This window comes from Mercenaria mercenaria, chromosome 11, assembly GCF_021730395.1.
Source record: "Mercenaria mercenaria strain notata chromosome 11, MADL_Memer_1, whole genome shotgun sequence".
Lineage (NCBI taxonomy): Eukaryota > Metazoa > Mollusca > Bivalvia > Venerida > Veneridae > Mercenaria > Mercenaria mercenaria.
In genome coordinates, this window is record NC_069371.1 from 62261756 (window position 1) to 62268716 (window position 6961).

Below are 6961 nucleotides of genomic sequence, written 5' to 3' on the forward strand. Positions count from 1 at the left end.
GTCAAACTTTGCTTATGAAACAGAAATGTTGAAATAATTACAATTGTATGTTTTGCTTGACCTTCACTTTTTTTTTATAGGTGTGACGTCATTGTCCAAAGATTCGTGAATAGCGAATATGCATTTGTTAAAGCGGGATCAGCTGGCCTATTTTAGAAATGAATAAAAATAATAAATAAAAAAGTCCTTTAATTGATTTTTCTCATGTATTCTAATCAAACTTGATTTGTAGCATCTTTATTAGGCCCGCAGCCAACTTTGTTCAGCTGTGACATTTGACCCCTTTTAGGGGCTGCTAGAGCTAAAACTAGAAATGCCTTTATACAGCGTCTCATCAACAGCTTGGTGGATCTTTGTCATACTTGGTCTGGAGCATCATTATAAGGTCCTCTTCCAAATTTATTTATATAGGAACTTGGGCCCTATTAAGGACCACTATAGCTAAAAGTAGATATGCCTTTCTTCGCATTAACCACTAAAATTTAATGGATTTTTATCAAACTCGATGTGTAACAATATCGTAAGGTCTCCTGCTATTTTGTTACAAATGGGGATAGGGACCAATTTAGCTAAAAATATAAACACGTTTAATGACCTCTTCTCATGAACCGCTTCATGAATCTTCATCAAACTACTGCTGTAATTATTCGTCTAAGGATAAACGAAACAAAATTGCAACCCTACGAAACCTTTGCGAAAAATTTAAAGAGAACCATTTAAATTGTTTAAGTGCGGTTGTTAGTTTTGCAATTTGAAAAATGTTAGATGAAAGATGAATGTTAGATGAAAAATTCATAAACTTCTTTCCTTATTACAATTCGCTGACCATCATTTTTAAAGATATTTCTTGTTACCAATGTCATCTTATAAGACAGTCAGCTCAAGGTCAAGGTCACAACTCGAGGTCAAAGGTTTGGGCCTTCAATTTTGTGTCCGCTTTATATATCCTTGAAGGATTTTCATGAAACTTGGATCAAATGATCACCTCATCAAGACAATGTGCAGAACTTATGAGTCAGCCATGCCCGCTCAAGGTCAATGTCACAACTCAGGGTCAAATGTTTAGCCTTCCATTTCGTGTCCGCTCTGTATCTCCTAAAGCCCTTGAAGGAATTTCAAGACACTTGGGTCAAATGATCACATCATCTATACGGTATGCAGAACTCAAGAGTCAGACTTGTCAGCTTGAGGTCAAGGTCACAACTCGGGGTCAAATGGTTGAGCCTTCCATTTTGTGTCCGCTCTGTATCTCTTAAACCCCTTGAAGGATTTTCATAAAACTTGGGTCAAGACGATTTGCAGAACTCATGAGTCAGTCATGTTGGCTCAAGGTCATGGTCACAACTCCAGTTCAAATATTTGAGCCTTTCATTTTATGTCTGCTCTGTATCTCCTGAACCCCTTGAAGGATTTTAATATGACTTGGCTGAAATAAAGCACCCAAACGATTCGTCCTCAGGGTCGAAATGGTTGAGTACGAATCAACTTCTTTTGAGACTAGGTATAAGCCTATATAATCAGTCTAGAATATATTTTCTGCATGTAATTGAACAGGATTAAGAAAAGGAATAAATATTTAGTGGCTAACTATAACTAGACTCAGTTTTTACATGTATTTGGACAATTCTTTGAACATGTAGTTCGTCTGCTGTTTTGTTTTCGTTTCGGCGGTGTAACACCGCTATATTCAGTGATAGGTAATAGTGTATTAAATCTAAAAGGGACCCTTGCTACATAAAATTGTGATGTCCAGAGTGTTCACGCCAATTCTTGACGTAGACACACACAGACGAAATATGATCACAAAAGCTCATCTTCTCAGTTTGCGATAAAATCTTGCCCAATCAATATAGTAACACTGTACCGAATAGGATTCTTATTAAATTTCTAAGCTGCAAAGATAAAGCATTGATTTTTTTTTTCTATGAAGACAGTTGGTACCTTATATTCCTTATATCATTTATATGAGAAAATAAATAGCATCCAGAACAAAACTTTTCACTCACTCCTCTGCAACTCAATACCCACTCCTATCCAGTTACAAATTCAGTCAATCAAAATCTATTGCATCAAAGACACATCTAGGAAGGTAGTCTTTTCATATCTAGAAGAGTCCAGACACACACCAATAGCTGTCATGTAATAAATTAATGAATTAACAAGACCTGTGACATTAGTCACTGATTAGTGACAAATGCCCCTAAAGTGTGGCGAACAAATGGACAACAGTCTGATGAATGAAAAGACGGAAGTGTGACAGTGCGAATTGCCAAATTCAATATGCTTCCCTTCAAGGGAATAAAGCACATTTAATTCTACAACTAAACAAGAGTAAAGACAGTCAAAAAGCATTATTGTGACAAATAACTACCGTAAGCATTTTTTTCGAAAGGGAATGATTACAGGGCCTTTCAGAAGAAAACGAGCCCCAGTGTTCTTCGTATTGGTTAATCAAGGTCCCCTGGTATTTGCTGTAGGACATCCGGTAATTTGAGATTCAGGAAATGTAAAATGTGATATCATGACATGATATCAGTTGATAAAATGGCTTTCAAATATCGTAATTTACAATTAAAGAGCTCTTGTGATCACCTTTATAATCAACTTATAAATGCCATCAGACAGACAATCAACATCCCATGTTGCATTAACTCGGTACTTGTGTATGTGTATGAAACGATATTGACTGTGTTTGGACTCAACAATTTTAGGACTGCTGTCTGAAAAGTAAGACAATTCTTTGAAGTCCGTTTGATGAATCACTTGATACATAAAGCACACAAAAAAATCACCCCTGAGAGTACAAAAGAGAGTCATTTCGCAACATGTTAAAATCCTAGAAACTCTAGCATCTCTGGCTGAAGTCCGTGTTATGAATCACTTCATACATACACATGTAAAACACAACATATCGACCCTGAGAGTACCGAATAGTCAGCAATCTTCTTACACCTTTCTAATATGACCTTCCGTTCCAAACATAGCTGTGAGACTCAACCATTATTCTTTACACAAGAAATACTTGACAATCTCCAATCTGGAAAACAAACATATATCATTTTAATGGATTTCTCGAAAGCTTTCGACAAGGTCGATCATAAACTCCTTCTCTATAAACTCATGGAACTTATTTCAACAAAACATCTCTATCCTGGATTCAAATCTTTAGTTTGTAACCGTTCTCAAATAGGTAGGGGGGCGGGGGAGGGTGAAGGATCTACCATGCCTCCTCCCCCACCCCACAACACACATCATTTTTTTAAAGTTTTAAATCAATTTAAATGTACCAAATAGTTTTGATCTGATCTGAAAGTCTCTAAGTGTTTTTTAAAATAGTATTTTGTAACACCGATGGTAACATTTTTACTCCAAAAATAGGTATGTTTAGCTAATTTGCGTAATACTAACCATAACCACAACCAACATCTCGGGAAACAAGATTTAGTAACTGGAATGTCGGGGGCGCGGTGCGAAAACTCGACGTTGAAGCAGCGCTAATTATCGTGTTTTCGCCACGCGCCCCCGACATACCAGTTACTAACTCTTGCCCCGCGACCCCGCTAATTATCATGTTTTCGCTCCGCGCCACCGCTAAATAGCGAGTTTTCGCCCCGCGCCCCCGCCATTTTAACTTGTAAATTCTCGTGTTTTCGCTCGGCGGGGTCGCGGGGCGAAAACGCGAAATGGCAGAAATCAGCCACCATAAGATACCACTAAAATTTAATATCAATGAAATAACGATTGTGTAAAGCTATATTGTTTGGAAATGAAGTTTGAACACCTTTTTGAAGATGGAATCAGTATGAAACATACTATACACATGCTACGTTACCATTTCAATAACCTTGTTTTGTTACATCAATTATTTAGAAAATATATAAAACTTTATTATAAAACTTTATATTTTATTAAAGTGTCACATGTAAAACAATCAAAGCATTTTACATAATGTATAAAACTGTCTCAATAAAAGTTTTACATCCAGCCATTACTGACTTACGAGACACTAAAACAGTATAAAACATAAATATATATCAGACAGCTTTGATCAGGTCTTAATGTTTCTCAGTGTTTTCTATAATTATTGTATAGTATTTTATTACTGTGAAGGTAAATACTTTTTCTACATTAGGTATTTTAGCAAATTTGCTTAAATTAATCTATGCTGAAACAGACATCTCTGAAAACAAGATATAACTAAAAATAAACAACATGATGAATTAAACTGTGATCAGTAAACTAGTGTTATTTTAGCTGAAGAACATTAAAATATAATGTAAATACTTATTTGAAGGAGGAATCTATTTGTTATATACTTAACACATGTTACGTTACCATTCCAGTAATCTTGTTTTATTGTATCGTTATTTTCGCAGAAAATAATAGAGGAATATTTAGTTATCAAGTTGTTAAATACATGTACTGTGAAATCATAAATATTCGTGGGGGACTAATTTTCGTGGATTTCGTGGTTGAGTCAATCCACGAAATATAATCCCAACGAACAAGTAAAATTCCCATACATTTTATGTTCAGACGTTGAAATCCACGAATTTATATCCCCACGAAATTGCTGTTTTGACCAAAACCATGAAATTTCATGCCCACGAAATTTAATGATTTTACGGTACTTCTACAAAGTAGTACAGCTTCATACTTTCCAAGCAATGAAGGCGCTTTTAAGTACGTTACCACTGTACATTGTTGTATTTAGAAATATATATGAAGAAATCTTAACCACTGATTTCAATACTATGATATCATGGATTTGTTGAAACTTTAAAGTATTAATTCTAACATTATTTCTTCACTTTTGTCAACAAAGAAATTATCTGAAACATTCATTACACATTCAATGTTCCTTTTTTTTCATTTTGAATCAATTCATATATCGGTTTAATTATACTAATATCTGTTTCTTAAATGTGTTGTTCTTTTATTGGATGGTTTCAATATTGTTGTCAATACTTATTTTACATTCATTATATATTTGTATGTATATATTCTGTACATATAATCATGTATACATCCCTGCTAACATTTTTACACTGATAATAGGGTTACAATTTGGGGCTTCCTGTGAATTCATGGAAATCGTTTTAATGGGATACTTATCTCGTTTTGTGTTATTGTGAAGTGCATCAATGCAGTTCTTTACGTGAGAAACAAAGCATTTTGTTTTTTAGTTTCAGAAATACATGAATTGTATTGAGATATTCATGTGCTTATTGATAAAGTATTCACTGTTGAAAGCTGCACTAACCAAAAAACTAAAAAAAATGAAATTTCAGGTTCTTCAAGTACTCTTTAGATTTAAACTTATAAAATTGGCAAAAGCAGTCAAGAATATGAAAGATTTTAAGTCTATGAAAACCAAATCGTTAGGAAAACAATCATATTATTCTATTTAAAACTGACAGAAAGATACTGAGTGCTGTTACATGGACGACACTAATGAGTTGCTCAAAACATTTTGCAATAGACTTTAAGAATATCCTTTTGAAGCAAAGATCGCAACCAAGCAAGTAAATAGCAAACTCAGTTGGATCAAGGCTGTTTATGAAAGGTAATGAAGTGTGAAAAGCACCTTACGCCCCCTAGCATTGCTCAAGAGGAATTCTGTTTTAGTACGTATGGTCCAAAAGGCCAGAAAATCAAAATAAATAAATAAATAAATAAAAACTAGGACACTTTTTACAACCACCATCATATGACACTTAAAGAGTATTTAAGGAATAGCAAATTGTTCGTTCGATGTAGTGAAATGTGAAACTGCCCTCATACCCCTAGCACTAGCTTAAACAGTGTTCTGTTATAGTGAATTTTATGTATTATTTCAAATTTGAATTTAAAATCAGATGGAATGTCTGAAAAATATGGAATGCATAGATTATGAGGCAGTAGTGTTACAAGAATCAAATTCTGCATGTCTTGATTAAGATGTTACTAACGATGTTTTCACTTTAGTGTTACCTAATATAGCATATTTGCTCTCTTGTTGGTTATCTGTTATGAATAATATGTTGCTTTATAGCATATCATTCATAAATTAGAAAGCAAATGACAAAAGAAGATCATAGGCTCTCAAAATTTTTATTTTATGAATGAAATTTGATTACACTTTGATTCTGAAGCAATTTGTATCAAAATCTCGAGTTTCTTGCTGCAGTTTGAACTTTTGGCAAAGAGGGGTAATGCCTTTGTAACCTTTGCCATGTAACTTAATTGATAATCAAACTTTTTTGTTATGATTGATGCATTGTTACTCTTAGTACTGTTTCTCTTAATGTTACGGTGTATCAATGAATTTTCCAACACATAATATAATTTAGTCCTTGTCTGTGCAATTTAGAATATCAAAACATCTTCTGTATATTCTGTCATTCTTCACCGTAAATGTTTCAAAATGACTACAATAGTCTTTATTTCATATGTATAAAGTGTAAACTTACAAAATGGCGGATATTTTCTGAAATCATCGCCTGTTCGCTTGTTTTTTTGTTTTTTTTTTATCAGGTAAGTGGGTTTCTATGGTACTTTGAACTCTATGGATCTGTGCATGCATCAGTTAGAACTATGTCTACGTCACACGCGGTTTTGCGTTTCAGGGGTGTGAATATCGAATTCTCGAAGTTATGGAAGTTATAAAATGGTCATGTCCATGTTTTGACATTTGAATTGCGTCGTGTCTTTCCGTTTTTTCTATTCTAATGATCAAACTAGACTGTTTGGGGGCCCTTAAACGAGACAAAACAACTAATTGTGAAGAATTCTATAAACGTATGGCTCTCCATGTTTTCGGGATAGTGCTATACCCAAATAAATCTAGTTCAAGCTCTTTTTTGTTGCAAAATTGTACTTCACACAATTTCTGTTGCAAACTTTTTTTGAAAAAAAAATAGTGTCCAACTATCAGAAAATGTTTATTGTGCAACTCGTGTACATGTCTTTTCTGTTTAAG